This window comes from Bos indicus, chromosome 2 (genome assembly GCF_029378745.1).
Source record: "Bos indicus isolate NIAB-ARS_2022 breed Sahiwal x Tharparkar chromosome 2, NIAB-ARS_B.indTharparkar_mat_pri_1.0, whole genome shotgun sequence".
Lineage (NCBI taxonomy): Eukaryota > Metazoa > Chordata > Mammalia > Artiodactyla > Bovidae > Bos > Bos indicus.
Window position 1 is genome coordinate 120,408,810 of NC_091761.1, and position 16,533 is coordinate 120,425,342.

The 16,533-nt window shown below is 53.4% G+C and overlaps 1 protein-coding gene across 2 annotated transcripts in view; it reads right to left on the minus strand.

Moving 5' to 3' along the window:
• Nucleotides 1-12,383, minus strand: part of ZNF362 (zinc finger protein 362) — a 40,600-nt gene extending 28,217 nt beyond the window's left edge. Inside the window, exon 1 of one of the 2 annotated variants that reach the window (XM_070774223.1) lies at nt 12,279-12,383. The gene's annotated coding sequence lies outside the window, so the exon portion shown is untranslated. Of the gene's footprint in view, nt 1-9,916; nt 10,942-12,278 lie in introns of those variants that run through there. The other variant, XM_070774230.1, reaches the window with a different exon arrangement.
• Between the last annotated feature and the right edge of the window lie 4,150 nt (nt 12,384-16,533).

A 16,533-nucleotide genomic window follows, 5' to 3' on the forward strand; every position in this document is an offset into this window, starting at 1 on the left:
GCCGCGAGGCTATGTTGGGCGCCCCTCTTCTCTGTTCCCTCTGTGCCCTGCATTTCCATCATCAGACACCTGTCATTCCATTTTCTGTCTGTTTTCTCATCCATCTCTGCAGTTGGACATGCTCTCTGTCAGGGCACAATAGAGGCTGAGTCATTTACCTTTAAGCCAAAAAGTACCTGATAAATGTTTGAATGAATGAATAGTCTAAGTAGAGGGAACTGAAAGTGTCATGGCCTAGATAGAGGAAAGTCCCCTCCCCCTCCTCTGAGTCCCCGCCACCCACTATGGCACTATGTTGTCCCCTGTGTTATACTCTTCCCTATTTCCTGTATCTTAAGCCCTATCTTCCTAACTGATCTGAGAAGAGACTGTGTGCTGTAGACTGCTGCTGCTGCTAAGTCACTTCAGTCGTGTCCAACTCTATGCGACCCTGTAGACGGCAGCCCACCAGGCTTCCCCGTCCCTGGGATTCTCCAGGCAAGAACACTGGAGTGGGTTGCCATTGCCTTCTCCAATGCAGGAAAGTGAAAAGTGAAAGTGAAGTCGCTCAGTCGTGTTTGACTCTTAGCGACCCCATGGACTGCAGCCCACCAGGCTCCTCCATCCATGGGATTTTCCAGGCAAGAGTACTGGAGTGGGGTGCCATTGCCTTCTCAGTGCTGTAGACTAGCAGACCCAAAAAAGTTATTAACAGCTAATAAACATAGAACTGGTTCTGCTTCCCTAGCAGCGAAAATTAAATGAGCTTCACATGTTAAAATAGCAAAAAGCAAGAAGAACATGGTAATGCTCAATGCTGGTAAGGGTATGGTGAAATTGGCACTCTCCTGCATTATTTCTGGGAGTGTAAATTGGAAGTCATTTCTGAAAACAATCTGGCAATAATGTGTCATGAGCTCTATAAAAATGTTCAAACTTCCTGGTCTAGCGATCCTATTCTTGGTCATCTGTCCCTAGAAAATATAGACAAAATTTTATGCACAAAGCTGTTTGCTTCAGTGGGGTTTGTTTTTTTTTTTTTTTTCCAGTAGCAAAAATCTGGAAAAACCAAAATTTTAAACAACAGGGGGATGGCTCTGTAAATCATGTTACACAGTGACACAGGCTATAGTCATTGATAATAGCCAATGTTTACTGGCATTGTAATGACTCATTTTACATTCATATTGACCTCACAAAGATCTGAGGCACAGAGAAATTAGGTAACTTGCCCAAAGTCATGCAGTGTGTGTGTGATCTGAACTCAGAAAGTCAGGCTCCGAAGCTCATGCTCTCCACCCTGACACTAGATCCATTAGAAAGGATTAAAACCACCCTGCAGTCATTTAGAAAACACTTGTGATGCAACAATAATGGGAGTGGGGGGAGAATTTGAAATTATTTGTATAGATAGAGCAATGACATCTATATAAAAACCAGGTGCTGGAAGAAAAGATAGGAAGGAAATACCAAAATACTAGCACTGTGTGTTTCGGGCTTGGGGTGGGGACAGAAATGGGGGTAGGTTTTGGTTTACTTCATTTCTCTATTCTTGACTTTTCTGCAGTGTGGCTACATGACTTTTTAAGGAATATTTTTAATAACACTAACAGTTCAGCCAGCTTTGGCCAAGCAAGACACCCCAGCCCCCGCCTATGGTCCCATTAGGATTCTGGCCTCAGGCCCTGCAGGTTTACCCAGGAGACCTGAGCTCAGAGAGGGCCAGGAGCTTGTTCAAAGGCCCACAGTAAGCCTCGAGCCCCACTCCAGACCCAAGCCAGGAGTGCAGTCAGAAAGGGATTCCTCTTTCCTATCTGGGGACTTTGGAGCCAAAGTCAGACAAAGGAAAGCCTGTCTACTTTCTCACTCACTCTCCTGTTTAAAATCCTTATTGGGTTGCCATAACTTTGGGAACACAGTTCAAACTCTCCAGGGTGGCCCAGAGGCCTTTGTTAAGGAGGCCTTGCTGGTCACATGCATCCGGACAGGTACATCCCTACAGCATCCCTCCCTCCAGCCTCACTACACTACTCTCAGGTTCCCAAAACAAACTGCTCTCATGCCACCGTGACTTTGCACAGGCTCTGCCCTTCCATGTGGGGGCCATCACCCAGCGGGAACCTTGTCAGATACCCATCAACCATCAGGAGTTAGGTGAGGTGTCACTGCCTAGAGGAAACCCTCCTGATCACCACCCCGGTCCTAGGCTCTATTTGCAGCCTCTCCCCTGAGCTCTTGCAGTGTCCTGGGCTCCTCCTCCACTGCAACCAAAGCACTGATCCCACTACCTTAGAACTGCCTGGTGACTTATCTGCCCGAGCCCCAGGGTGGCTGTGAGCTTCCCAAGATCAGGGCTTGAGTCTGGTTCTTGGCTGAGCAACTTCCTGGACAACCCTATACTGGGACTCAGCAGCACAGCCCACTAGGGCTCTTCCTTCAGGTCTCAGCTGAAGGTCACTCTCTGACCCTCTCCTGTTATACACACCCCATGGCCCTTTACACTTCCCCTCCCCTGCCTCTGTATCTTGGCTCTAAACATCCCCCTCCCCACCGCTGCTACCCTTGAACACAGGGTTGAGAACCTGCCACAACCCCAGAGCCTTGCACGGGACGCACAGTAGGTGCTTAAGTGCCTAGTTCACCCTAGCTGCTCAACAGATGTTCACTGAAGAAACACATGGGAGGAGGGGATGTGTCCATGTGGGCCTCAAAGATGGGGACATTTGCCAGGAAAGCGAGAGAGCAGAGGGAGAGCATTCCAGGCAGAAACCACGGATGCAAAGACATGGGAAAAGCTGCTTGCTTCTTAGGACAGCAGTGTGTTCAAAAATATGTCCCCTGCCCCAGACAGGGGGCTTCCCCAGTGGTTCATTGGTAAAGAATCTGCCTGCAATGCTGGAGATGCAGGTTTGATCCCTGGGTCAGGAAGATCCCGGGAACTGACAGCCCACTCTAGTACTCATGCCTACAGAATCCCATGGACAGAGGAACCTGGCAGACTACAGCCCATAGAGTCACAGAGTGGACACAACTGATCTGAAGTGACTCAGCATGCAGGCATGCCCCAGAGAGGGGCAACAAGGTACTGCTGGGGTAGGGCTGGGCTAGGGGTAGGGGTGCTCCTGAGAAGATGAGCTCATCCCACTGAGGGATGAACAAAGACTGCATGAAGGGAAGGGGAGATGTCAAGAGAGATGCCAACGAAGGGCAGGCTGGCTGGGAAGAACTGTATGTGCAAAGGCCCTGAGGCAGGAAAGCACCCAGCGTCATGTTGGTCTGGTGTGAGCCCAGTGTGGCTTCTCACGGGCTTCCCAGGTGGTGCAGTGGTAAAGAATCCACCTGCCAATGCAGGATGCAGGAGGCACAGGTTCAATCCTGGGTCGGGAAGATCCCCTGGAGGAGGAAATGGCAATCCACTCCAGCATTCTTGCTTGGAAAACCCCATGGAGAAAGGAACCTGGAGAACTTACAGTCATAGGGTCTACAAGAGCCCAGTGTAGGAATTCGCAGGGGAAGGAGGGAAAGGTAGCCAGGGCAATTCACAAAGGGCCAGAGTCCCAGGCTTAGACACTTAGATGAAAGGCCATGTGGGGCCATGTTCAGGGGTCCCTGAGCTGAGAAAGGCCATGGTCAAGGTTTTCAGTAGACAGGTCATCATGGGGCCAGGAGGATGGCCTGCATGGACAAGCAGGAGTTGGTCTAGGAGAAAGAGAAGCTGAAGTTTCCTGTCTTCCCAGCACCTTGAGACCCCATTCCCACGACCCCTCTGCCCTCCATATGCCCCTACTCTACACAGCCCGGAGTCCCGAGTCCCAGCTGCTGCACCCCACCCCATCCCCAAGACCCAGGCCAGCCTCGGAAACTTGCTCCTGGGAACTTCCTGTGAGGAACTAGGCTCCCGAGGGTCCTGGATCCAATTAGGCTGGGTTTCCGCAGCCCTGCAGGGCTGGGAAGGGCTGTTTTCATTGTGAGGCTGGGGCTGATCAGAGCAGAAGGGGGCTGCTGTCTGCGCCCTGGTCAGTGGGAGCTGGGATGCTGCACCCTCCCCTCCCAGTCCCCCCTCTCCCACGATCGGCCACTCAGACACCCAGGGTGGTAATCCCCTCTGGGAGCCCCAGCATCTCTGCCAGGGAACGGGCCATGACTGCCTTCTCAGGGCTGAGAGGACATTCTGCAGGCTTTGAACCCATGCCCTCCTCTGCTGCCACGTCCCCTGTGGACCCCCAGCTCCCATCCCCAGTGGGAACTCCTTCTGCCGGTGTGAAATGACCATAATAATAAGTCACTGAGCGCTTCTTCCATCCCAGGCACCGTTAGGTGCTTTACAAGCATTTCTCACTCAGGCTCCTAATGACCCCTGTGAGGTGGATGCTGTGCACATTTTGAAATATAACACACATTCAGGAAGATGCCTGGAACAAAAATGAGCAACTTGACGACTTATTACAAAGCCCACATCCAGGGTGCCCCAAAGCCCCCACCCATGTCTATTCAACACGTCTATTCAAAGTCCCCCACACCCCACAAAGATTCCACCCTGCTGGCTTCTACCGCAATCTCTCCCTTGCCTGTCTGGGTTCATGAATGAGACTTGGAGAGGATGTAACTTGCCAACCATGCAGCTGGTGGGGGCAGAGGGAGCCCCTTCTGTCCACTCACTGTGTGACCTTTAGCAAGTCCATTTCCTCTCTGGGCCTTTGTTCCTTCCTCTATAAAACAAAGAGATGCAACTAAACCACAGCCTGGGTTCTTGGACCCTCTGAGGGGCAATGTGGCCACTGAGTATTGAAAGTACAGATTCTGGAACAAGACAAGGTCAAAGCCACAGAGACTGTTACCGAACTGGGATGATCACAGTATCTCCTCAGCATTGCTGTGAGGATCTGATGAGTTAATAGGTATAACATCTTTAGAACAGAGCCTGGTCTGTGGTAAGGATTCCGTGGTGGCTGCTAACATTTTGCTATGAGGTTCTCCAAGGCACATGGGAGCCTTTCCTAACCTTCTGAAGACTCCTGGAAATGGGACCAACCAGAGATGTCAACTGGGCTGGGGGCAGGGGGCGGGGTGCAGTTTCTCAGGACCCACAGGGCTGCCCGGTGGCCTGGTAGAGAGCCAAGTCTGGGATTAGCTCAGAGCAAGAGCCAGCTGCTGAACCCCAGCTGCGGCCTGGCCCCCAGGAGCTTTCTAGATAGGTCCTTGGGGGTCCCAGGCTGGGAACCCCCAGCAGGTGATCACAGCCTGTACTGGGACTGTATCTCAGGACTCCTCGGGGGCAGCCTGTGGGGCAGGAAAGATGGGGCCCAAGGCTGGCGTGGCAGCCTGCAAAGTGAGCCCTGAGCCGCGAAGGGAGGGCTGGGCTGATCAGAGAGAGGGATGGGTTGGGTCTGGGCTGGACATGTGGGTGGGAGGGTCAAGGCCACGGAAGACCTAGCACAAGCCCCGGCAGACCAGGCCCACCTCCCCCAGGTCTCAGGGCCACCACCCTCTCCGTGGTCCTTGACTTCCCACCTCGGGGCCTTCACTCCGGCTCTTCCCTCCGCCTGGAATGCCCTCACCCGGAAAACTTCAAGCCAGATCACTTCATCCCTGAAGCACCTCTCCCCTATACACACCATCATCATCACTGGTTACAGTAAATGTAAAAGCACTAAGCTATAGGACAGCCCTCGTCATAGGAAAGTGGTTCCTTTCCAGCAGGTAATGGAAAGTCTGTAATCATATCCTCAGCTGTGTTTGCCTCAAGTCTCCAGACCAGGGCAGGGACGACATCGGTCCCCCCCACTGGTGTCCCCAGCATCGAGCAGGGGGCCTGGTACACAGTAAGTGCTCGAGAAGCATTGATGAGTGAAGGCGGGAGGTCCAGGCAGGCTGCAAGCAGATCTGGGTGGGGCATGGGCACACGTGAGTGCACAGGTGTGCGGGAGGGATCCTGGCCAAAGGATGTAAGGCCCGTGTAAGATGCACTGACGTGTAAAACACACGTGTGCAAGATTATGGCTGCGTGTAGGTGATCAACACAGCATGCACATGAGCGTGGAAGGACCTGAGCAGGGGCAGGCAGGCGGCCGTGTGTGGGTTCCTGGGAGGTACACGTGGGTATATGACTACCGTGTGTAATCCGTGGGTGGCAGGAGTGCATGCCTGTATTGACGTGTGTGGACACACACTCTAGCGGACTTGTCTTCTGAATGCCCAGCTCCTATAGCCCCAGTTCAGGGCATCTCTGGTAGTGTTTCTGAAATAGCAGGGCAGCCCCTCAAACTGGCAAAAGTGGGGTAGCGGAGGTAGGGTCAAAGGTGAATGTGGAAGGACTGGGGGTGTGAATATGTGTGTGCGTGATGTCTGGAGGGTGTATCCACCCCAACCAGGTGCCCCTGCATTGAATCCCAGAAGCTAAAATGGCTAGACTGTCCCCTCAAGGAGCATGAAGCCTTTGCTCAAAGCTCAGAGATGGACTCAAATGATGAGGACTACCCCCACGGACATTCTGCCACATGGATGAGGCAGAGACAAGGCAGGATGCTGTGGGCCCCACAGCCAAATCCCAAGGCCTTCCCCACACACCGTAACACTCAACACACCACTCAGTCCCCTCCCCAAATCCTTACCAGCTTCCAGAGTCTGACCATAGTCCTGGCAGTAGGAAGCTGAACCCACAGCCCCCAACACACTTCCACGCCACCCACCTCTCAATCCCACCCAAGTCCAGGTGGGGTGCTGGGCCCTCTGCAGCCCTGTGCATCAGAGAACATTCCCCACCAAAGTGGAGATAAGGAGGGCGCTGTGACAGAGGGAGCAGCTCCCCTACCAGGGCTGTTGCTGCCTTTGACCCCAAGACACATACCATGGCAGCCAAGTGACACCTGGGGAGAGGAAAGCCTACCAGGCAAGGCACCCAGAGGCGTGGGTGGCCCTGGACAAGGCCCACACCTCTCCTTTCCCGCTGCAGTCTCCCCAGTGGACAGACTGAGGTTTGGCTGGCTAATCTGTGAGGTCTGCCTCTTCAGTTAACATGTGACTTTAGATCGAGTGGTTCTCCGAGGACTGGGTACATATGGGGCTACATGGAGATGTCACTGTCCTGTTGCCTTAAGTACACCAAGCCTGTCCAATACCCTGGACCAGGGCCAAGCGCGATGCTACAGGGACAGGAGGGGCTAGGGAGGCATGTATGCTTGGTGCCAGGTCACACATACACCACCAGGCACCGGGTGGCCTGCCCCCAGGGAGCTCACAACCCAGTGGGGAGAAAGAAGCTGCTGAAGTCACAAAACAACAAGGTCAGAAGCACTGGGAAACCATAACGCTAACATCACTTCCCAAGTGTTATTCACAGGGTGGGAGCAGCACTTTGCCCTCTGTAAAGATGATCTTTCCAGAAATGACGATGGTCTGACAAAGGGAGGCTGAGGGGCCTGGTCAGGAGGGAACTCCCCATCACTCTAGTAGAGATCAGAGGCCCTCTTGTCAAGGATGGGGGAAGGGGGTTCCCGCTCTGCAGAGGGGTCGGGTGAGTTTGGGCTTCCCCTCAACAGCTGTGGGGTTCTAAGGCGGAGTCCTGGAGTGCTGCATTCAAGTCACACAATGTGCCTGATGAGCTCTGTGGACTTGGCTGTTACCTCATGTCTCTGTGCCTCTGTTTCCTTAGCTGTAAAATGGGGGTGATAACAATGAAGATTAAGCATGTCCATGTTTACAAAGCCTTTTGGAACATGGCCTGGCACAAAGTGAGCACTCGGGGCCACTAACAAATAAGGCAGTGAAGAGCCTCTACGTAAGGGTCTAAACCCCAGATCGGGGCTTCCCTGGTGGCTCAGTGGTAAAGAATCCTCCTGCGATGCAGGAGGTTTGGGTTCGATCCCTGGGTCGGGAAGATCCCCTGGAAAAGGAAATAGCAACCCACTCCAGTATTCTTGCCTGGAGAATTCCATGGACAGAGGAGCCCGGGGGGCTGCAGTCCACAGGGTAGCAAAGAAGTGGATAAAACTTAGCGACTAGACAGCAACAAAAAACCCCAGATTGGATCAAATGCAGACTCCAGTGTCAAAGGTTCTGAGTCAGAAAGCTTCTCAGATGCCAAGTTCTGAGATTGGAAGAGACTGGGATTCTTAGATCCTGTGATTTAATCATCTCATTATTTCCTGACAACAGCCTGGAGCCTCCCAGGGGAGAGAAGGGCAGAGAGCTCGGTGTCACTTCATCTCCCAGGAGCCGCCCCGCTGCAGGGCTTCCGCCACACCTGGGCTCCCTGGCATCTCCTCACCTCCATCAAAGCCACAGCCACCCCACACTAGACCCACCTGCCCACTCACCTGCATGGGGTTTAAGCACCTGCCAGCCGTGCAGACAGGCAAGAAGTGCAAATAAATACAGGAAGAAGTTTCAGATACTGGTAAGAGCTGCAAGGGATGATGTGGCCATGAGTGACAGTGGGAAGCTGTTACGGAGCAGGTGGCCAGGGAAGCCCCAACTGAGTCAAAGCCGGTGAAACAAGAAGGCACCAGCCATGCAAGCATTCTAGGTTTGGGTGGATGTGCAAAGGCCCTGTCAATAGGCTTTGTAAATTCAAGCTGCAGAAAGAAAGTTGGTCTGGCTGAACATGGTGAGACTGGGAGATAGGGGAGCTGAGATGGAGGGGCGGGCAGGCCCAGACCATAAAGGGCCTTGTGTGATGTCCTCGGTCACGTCCAACTCTTTGTGAACCCAAGGATTGTAGCCTGCCAGGCTTCCCTGTCCATGGAAGTCTCCAGGCAAGAACACTGGAGTGGGTTGCCATTTCTTCCTCCAGGGGATCTTCCTGGCCCAGGGACTGAACCTGTGTCTCTTGAGTCTCCTGCATTGCAGACAGATTCTTTACCACTGCGCCACTTGGGAGGCTCATAAAGGGCCTTGTAGGCCCCTAAAGGACACTGGGTTTTTGGTCTTTGAAATGCTTAGGAAATATGAGAAGAGTTTCAGCAGGGGAATGACAAGGTTAAACAAGGTTTTCAGGGTCCCCAGATCACTGGGCTCATTCTGAAACCATAATGGTTTTCAAAATCAAGGCAGGGCCTGAATTAGTAATCAACAATCCTTCTTGATACACACCAAGCTCTTATCACGTGCCTGGCCAGGGCAGGGAGAGGTCGTAGACACTCTTGTGGTGGTTCCCAACAAGCCATGAGTCATAGAGATTACCCCATTTTACAGATCAAGAAGTAGAGGCTCGGAGAGAATAATGTGCCCAAAGTCGTACAAGCCATATACCACGCTGTGACAAAAAAAAAAAAGGATCTTGGTCCCAGCACCCAGATTCACCATCACAAGAGTATTTTCAAGCCTCTACTTCTCAGACAGACCTTCCCTGAGAACTCATGTGGCACCACAAATACTGCCTGAGCTAGTGCTTTCTGCACCCTACTGGCTTTGGAGCCCTCGAAGACTGTACTTGTATATCACATGGCTGTCCAACCCGGACTAGGGAAGCTGGGGATTGAATGGAGGGATGGACAGATGGACGGGTGATGAATGACTACTGAAATGGCTAACCAATAAATTAACAAATGTACAATGAAAGAATAAAGGAATAATCTAGCAAACGAATGAATGAACTAATGGGTGGAGATGAAGGAAAGAAGGGAGGGAGGGAGAAAAGAAGGAAGGGACTCACTTTACAGAAAGGCAGGGAAGCATCTGCCCACAGAAGGGCTAGAGATAGACTAGTGTTGGCCATTATAATGCCCCCGGCCCCATCACTGCAACCAGCAACCAGTCATATCCTGGGCCCAGTGGAGTCTGGTGACCAGGGAAAGTGGTTCCCTCTCCCTCTGAGTGTCTCACAGAGAAAAGAAGACAGGAAACCATGGCTCTGCTCCTAGCTGAGACCCAAATCGCTGGGTGACTTCAAGCCAGTGGCTTCCCCTCTCTGAGCCCAGATGACCTCTCCGGGCCTTACCAGCTCTGATAGTCTTAAGGGGGCAGGCTTCTACATTTTTCTTTTTTTTTTTTACACAGTCACTGAGGTCAGTAGATGAATCTGAAAAATCAAAAACTAGAAGTTAGGAAAGACACCTATCCACAAGTACCAAAATCTACCCAGGAAAAGGCTCCCCGGACAAGGAATCCAGAAGCCTGAGTTTAAGCCCTCCTCTGCCACTGCTCAACCTCTCCAAGCCTCAGTTTCCTAAGTTTTAAAATGGAGTTGAGTATCCTCACCTTGACAATTTCACCCAAATGAGTTTCTGGGAGAACCTGATGTGATAACAACCATGCTCTACACCCAGGCAGGATTATGATGTTGGGGGCAGGGGGACAAGTGAAGGCGGACATGCTCTTCCATCCCAGTCCAGTTCTGTCCAAAATGACTCTTCCAGGAGTCAACTCCCACCTCCCCTGTCACTCTGCCAACAGAGAACAGTGGAGAGAGCCCAGACGTGAAAACCTGAACATCTCTGTCTCAGATCTCCTAACTGGCAGTGTGACTTTGGGCAAGTCACTTCCCCTCTCTGGACTTCAGTTTCTCCATCTGAAAAATGCCTAGCTTAGTTCCCCTCTGGCTCAGACACACCAAGTTCTGCAGCCCTGAATCCCTAAGTCTCAGCCTTCAACCCCTGGCTCTGCCTGAATTCAGCTCACCCTGCCCAGTGGAGCCAGAACATAGGAGTGACTGGAGGGGTCTTGCCTCCAGGAGACCTTGGGGCAGGAGTTAGACAGGCTTAGGGTCCTCCTAGGACAGACAGACTTTTCCAGAAGGGCAAGACCAGGCCCAACCTGCCCAGGCGCCTTGGACAGCGCCAGCCACACCAGACCTTGTAGACCTTGAGAACCCTTCTGTAGCCTGAAAGCCAGCAAGTCCTGACCTGTCCAGAGGGATGCTCCAGGAACTTCACCCAAGTGTAAACTCCCTTCAACAGGGAGCCTCCAGGATGCAGGGCAGAGGCGGTAAGAGCACACCACAGGGAAGAGGCTCAGACCACCCCCACCACCAAACTCTCCTGCCCCTCCCCTCAGACAGGACCCACTGGGGCTGCCCGCCTGCCCCCAGCCAAACAGCCAACCACCTGAGGGCATTCACCCAGATGGTACCTACCAGGGCCAGGAGGCCCACCAGGGGAAGGGGCTCTCCGGCAGGAGCCACCCCAGCACGGAGGACAAGATTTCCGCCTACAATAGGGCCCTGGCCACCCATGAAGGAGACAGGCCCACCCCCCCACCCCCACCCCCCACAGAGCTCACAGCTCTGAGGGTTGCACACTGCTCCAGGGCACGGTGGCAGACAGCAGGATTATTTCCTCATGCCAAGGGTCTTAGCTGGAAACCGGGGGCCCACTCAGAGCCCCTACTGCCAACCCTTTCCTCCAAATTTGAGAATATAGCTCCTTACATGCCTCTTCCAAAAGACATTCCCTGGTCCCCGAAACCCCCATCCCCAACCTTCCACAATCCCCCCCGCAGTTCTGAGGAAATGGGCAGTTAACTTTTCCCAAAAATCCCGCAAAGGCGGCTGGCTGGGGGGAGAAATGCGCCCCGAGATCCTTTCGCGGCATTTCACCGCCTTCCAAAAAAAAAAAAAAAAAAAAGCTTAAAAAAAAAGAAAACTTTCGGAGTTAACTTTAAATTCCCAACCCTCCCCCCCAAATCGCCCAGCGGCTTCCTTTTTTTTTTTTCTTTAAAGTGCAATTGCATTGTGTCTCACCTCCCCGAAAGGCTCGCGGCTCTCGCCAAAGAAAAGGAAAAAAGCCAACCCTTCGGGTGCCCCCTCTGCTTCCAGCCGCCTCTCCCACATTCTCAGACAGTTTTATTAAAATTTTCAGACAAAAGAAAAACAAAAATGGCAGCCTGGCTTATTTTTAAAACAGGACAGGGACGCCATATTCTGCAGATCTGCAAAAAAAGGGAGAAATCCGGCACTGGCCGCTCCACCGGGCCGGCTGCAAAGTGCGCGAACCGCGCCGTTTGCAATCCGTTTATTTGCATTAAGCCCCATGAATCATTGTTTACCGGAGAATTGCAGCAGGTTTGAATAGCCCGGCTTAAGAAAACACACACACGCGCGCACACCACACACACACACGCACACTCGGAGAACAGACCAGACACGCCGCCGGAGACACTTCCTACCCCGCGCGCCGCTGTCGCCACCGCCGCTCCGGGCCGGGCCCGAGGCGCAGGCGGCCCCGGGCCCTCGGAGCGCCCCGGCCCGCGCTGACAGCGCCCGCGCCCCGGCCGGCCCCCCGCCCGCAACTCGGCGCAACTTTCCCGCGGGCGAGTGCCCGCTGCCGCCGGGCCCGCTCCCCGCGCCCCGGGCCCGCACGGACCTGGCTGTGCTGGCGGCGGCTCCGGGACGCGGCCGCAGCCCCGCGCCCGGCGGCCCGAGCAGGGCCGGGCTGGGGCTCCGGCTCCGGGCTCCGGCTCCGGCTCGGTGCGGAGCCGCGCGCAAACCTTCCGGGTCGCCTGCTGTTCACTTCTGGGTTCTGCAAGCGCCGAGGCGGCGGCGGCGGCGGCGGGAGGCTGGGTCTGCAGCGCCGCGCGGCCCCCCGTGCGCTCGGCGAGCCCCCGCGCCAGGCGCCCGGCTCCGGGGGGGCCGCGTCGGGCCCCCGCCTCTCCAGCTGCGCAGCCCGTCCGGCCCCGGGGGCTCCCGCGAGTGGGCAGCGCCGGGCTCCGGCGACGGCGCGCGAGGGGAGGGGGCCGGGCGGGGGGCGGGGGCGGGCCGCGCGCTGGGGGCCCCGCTCGGGCCCCGGGGCCTCGTCTCGAGCTCGCCGCCGCCGCCGCCTCGCAAAGTTGCGCGGCGCCCCCCGCCCGCGCCGCGCCGGAGGCAGAGCCACAAAGGAACTCCTCGCCCCCCTCCGCCCGCCCGAGCCGCGCGGGGAGGGCACCGGAGCCCGCGGCCCTAGGCCAGCCCCTTCCCCAGCGCGGGGGCTCCCGGGGCCCCGGCGGCCGCGGCCATTGTCCCGCCCAGGCCCGGCCGTCGCCTCGCCGCCCCCTCCCCGGCGACGGCGGGCTGGGGGACCTGGGCCTGCCGGGCCGTGGCCCGGACCAGGCCGAGCCTGCGCGGGGCCAGGCGGCACCCGGGGGTCTTCCTCGCAGACCGCAGGCAGGAGGGGACCCCTAGGATGGGCCCTCCACACCTGATAACCAACGATCGCGTTCAAAATCCAGCCTAAGATTTTTTTTTTTTTAAGTCGAGGACACGGGGATGGGGGCAGAAGTTTGTACATGCCAGGCCACCCCTCCCTCATTAAGCTCCAGCCCTCCCTGGCCCTAGGCCTGAGCCCCCAAAGGGTGGGGCCGCCGGAGGCTGTCAGCGGCTCTCCTCGCCGAGTCTCTCAGAGGTGGCACCGGCTGTCCCCCAGCTCCAGACCTCAGAGCCATCTGTGTGTGACTCCTCCTCCCGCCTCACCCTCCCCAGCCAATCAGTCACCAAGTCCTCCCGATCCGGCCTCCCGGGCTGTGTCAGCTTCCAAACTTCACTTCTACCTGAGGCGGCGGCCAGTCCCCGCGTCCTTTCAGGGGCTCAGACCTCCTGTGACACTCAACTGCCACTCGGCCTCTAGGTCCCGATGAATCGAGGCTGGCCTTACCCTCAGGGAGCACCCAGTCCCTGGGGAAGGGCATACATAAACAATCACCTGCCAGTGTTTGCCTTTCTCCAGGAAGCATTTCCCAATTGGTTAAATGGTGATTAAGGGCCTCCTATCAGACACCCTGCTGGTTGGCTGGAAACACAGCTGTGAGCAAATTGGACAAAGTTCCTGCCCTCATGGAGCTTCCAGTCTAGCACAGGATGTCAAGGTTGTGAACAACTAGAGGACTCATGTGGACCGACTGTGATAAGTTCCAAGCACAGTACCTGGCGCAGAGCAGAGTACAGTACATATGCCGTGCTGCGTGCTAAGTCGCTTCAGTCGTGTCCAACTCTTTGCAGGCCTGTGGACTGTAGCCTGCCAGGCTGCTCTGGGATTCTCCAGACAAGAATACTGGAGTGGGTTGCTGTGCCCTCCTCCAGGGGGTCTTCCCGACCTAGGCATTGAACTCAGGTCTCTTATGTCTCCTGCATTGGCAGGCGGATTCTTTACCACTTTCGCCACCTGGGAAGCCCTACGATAGGTATGTGTAGTGGCAATTAGTTGTAGTTATAAAGGGGAAGGACTTGTAGAAGACAGGGAGAAGGTCATTCTTTTTTTCCTCAGGGAGCTGGAGAAGCTTTTCAGAAATTAGGTCCGGAGTGAGCTGGTTGGGAAGAAGAGACAGTTTTCTGGTTTCCAGGAAAGTAGGGGTGATAAATATCAGCCCACGTTGAGAAGTTCGGGGAAATGATAAGCTAAGAAATGGAAGAGGAAACAAATATCTCATGCAGAAGAATTTGAACACTACTGTAAAGCAACAATACTCCATTTTAAAAATACACATTTAGGACTTGCCTGTTGGCCCACTGGCTTCCCTGGTGGTTCAGTGGTAAAGAATCCACCTGCCGATGCAGGAGTCACAGGTTTGATCACTGATCCAGGAAGATCCCACGTGCTTCGGAGCAACTAAGCCTGTGAGCTACAACTATTGAGCCTGTGCTCTAGAGCCCAGGAGCCAAACTGAAACTACTGAACCCCCAGTGCCACAGTTACTGATGTGGCAGTAACTGTTACTCTAGCTCGTGTGCCCTAGAGCCCATGCAAAAGGAGAGAAGCCATGGCAACAAGAAACCCACGAACCACAGCTAGAGAGTAGGGCCCCCCCCTCCACAATTAGAGAAAAGCTCACAAAGCAATAAAACTCAGCACCGCCATAAATAAATAAATTTTTAAAAACTTAATTTTTTTAAATGCACATTTAAAAAATGAATTTGAAATAATTTATGTGGAAAGTCAAGGAGGTGGAAGATAATTCCCCACTCTTTGGTAATGGGTTACAAGGGTGACTTCCTTCCGAAGTGTACAGTATAAAAAAGGAGGAAAAGAGAACAACTTCACAGTAGAGAAACCTGACAACTGCCTCAGCCAGGTGATTGAGACCAACATCAGCAGTCACAAATCACATTGACAGTATGTATGCTTGACAGTATATGACAAAAATGACACTTACCTCTCTAGTTTTCCTCCCAATAACCTGTAATTTAAGTCATACTAGATAGAATAGTAGTAGAAAGTAGAAAGTGAAGTTGCTCAGTCGTGTCCGACTCTTCGTGACCCAATGGACTGTAGCCTGGTAGGCTCCTCCTACCAGGGGATTTTCCAGGCAAGAGTTCTAGAGTGGGTTGCCGTTTCCTTCTCCAGGGGATCTGCTAGAATAGTGGGGCATCCGAAAAAAATACCTAACTAGTACTCCTCAAAACTTTCAAGGTCATCAAAAAACAAGCCAGGTCTAAGAAACTGTCACAGCCCAGAAAAGTCTAGAGAGACATAACAACTAAATGTCATGTGGCATCCTACGTGGGATTCTGAAATATAAAGAAGACATTAGACCAAAAACTAAGGAAATCTTAATAAACAATGAACTTTAGTTGATAATAATAGATCAGTAAAAGTTTTCATCAGTAATTGCAACCAATTTTTTAAAAATATAACATACTAACATAAAATATAACTAATAGGGAAAACTGGATGGGGTGAGGGACATACAGGGACTCTTAATATCTTCTCAATTTGTTTGTAAATCTAAAACTGTTGTAACAGATAAAATCTAATAAGAAAAATTACTTAAAATACACACCAATCCATGTGATTGTTGATGTCATTGTTGTTCAAAGAAATGGTGCTTGACACAACACCTAACACATTTTAAGAGTGCAACAAATGTTATTATATTATCATCACCATCCTCACTGTAATTCTAGGCACTAATATCACAGGCAAAGGCACTGGAGTTTATGGGGGGGAGGGAGATGGGAGATAGAACCGTGAAGGCTTCGACTGTTGCTGAGCTGGAATCTTTATAAGGGGTTTATAGAGGAGGGTCACATTATCTGGCCCTGCCTCACCAGCCTCCTGTCTAACCACCTGGAAAGCTATGCTTCAGCCAGACAAAGTGAGCTGCCATCTCAGGCCTGACCCTTTGTCTTCCAAGGCCTTGGCACATGCCATTCCCTCTGCCTGAAATTCCCTCCCTTGTCCTTTCATCTCACCTTTCCTGGTCACTTTTACTTAGATGTGCTCTAAAAAGCCTTCTGGGACCCTCCCAGAGGTTTTTAATATCATCTGAATGGAGTCAGTGTGTGTTGAGGTGCAAGCCAGATGTGAAGAGATTGAACTCATCTCTTTGCCAGTGGTACCCAGACCCCTTGCCCCCAAATCCCAGCACACTGGACCCTGCTGCTTCCCTGAACACACTGTGCACCTTCTTGATTCCAGGTCTCTGCTCATGCTGTTCCCTCTGACTGGGATCCTCAGTTCTTTTCACTCGTCTCTTATCTCTCTGGCAAACACCTACTTATCAAGGCTTGGCTCAAACATCACCTCCTCTGGGAGGCTATTCAAGGTCCTCTACATGCGGAGGACACTTTCCTCTGGTTCCCAAGAGTACCAGAGCCCGCTGGCCACACTGCTGGTAAAGCACTGAGCAGGTGCGTTAGAATATATATTT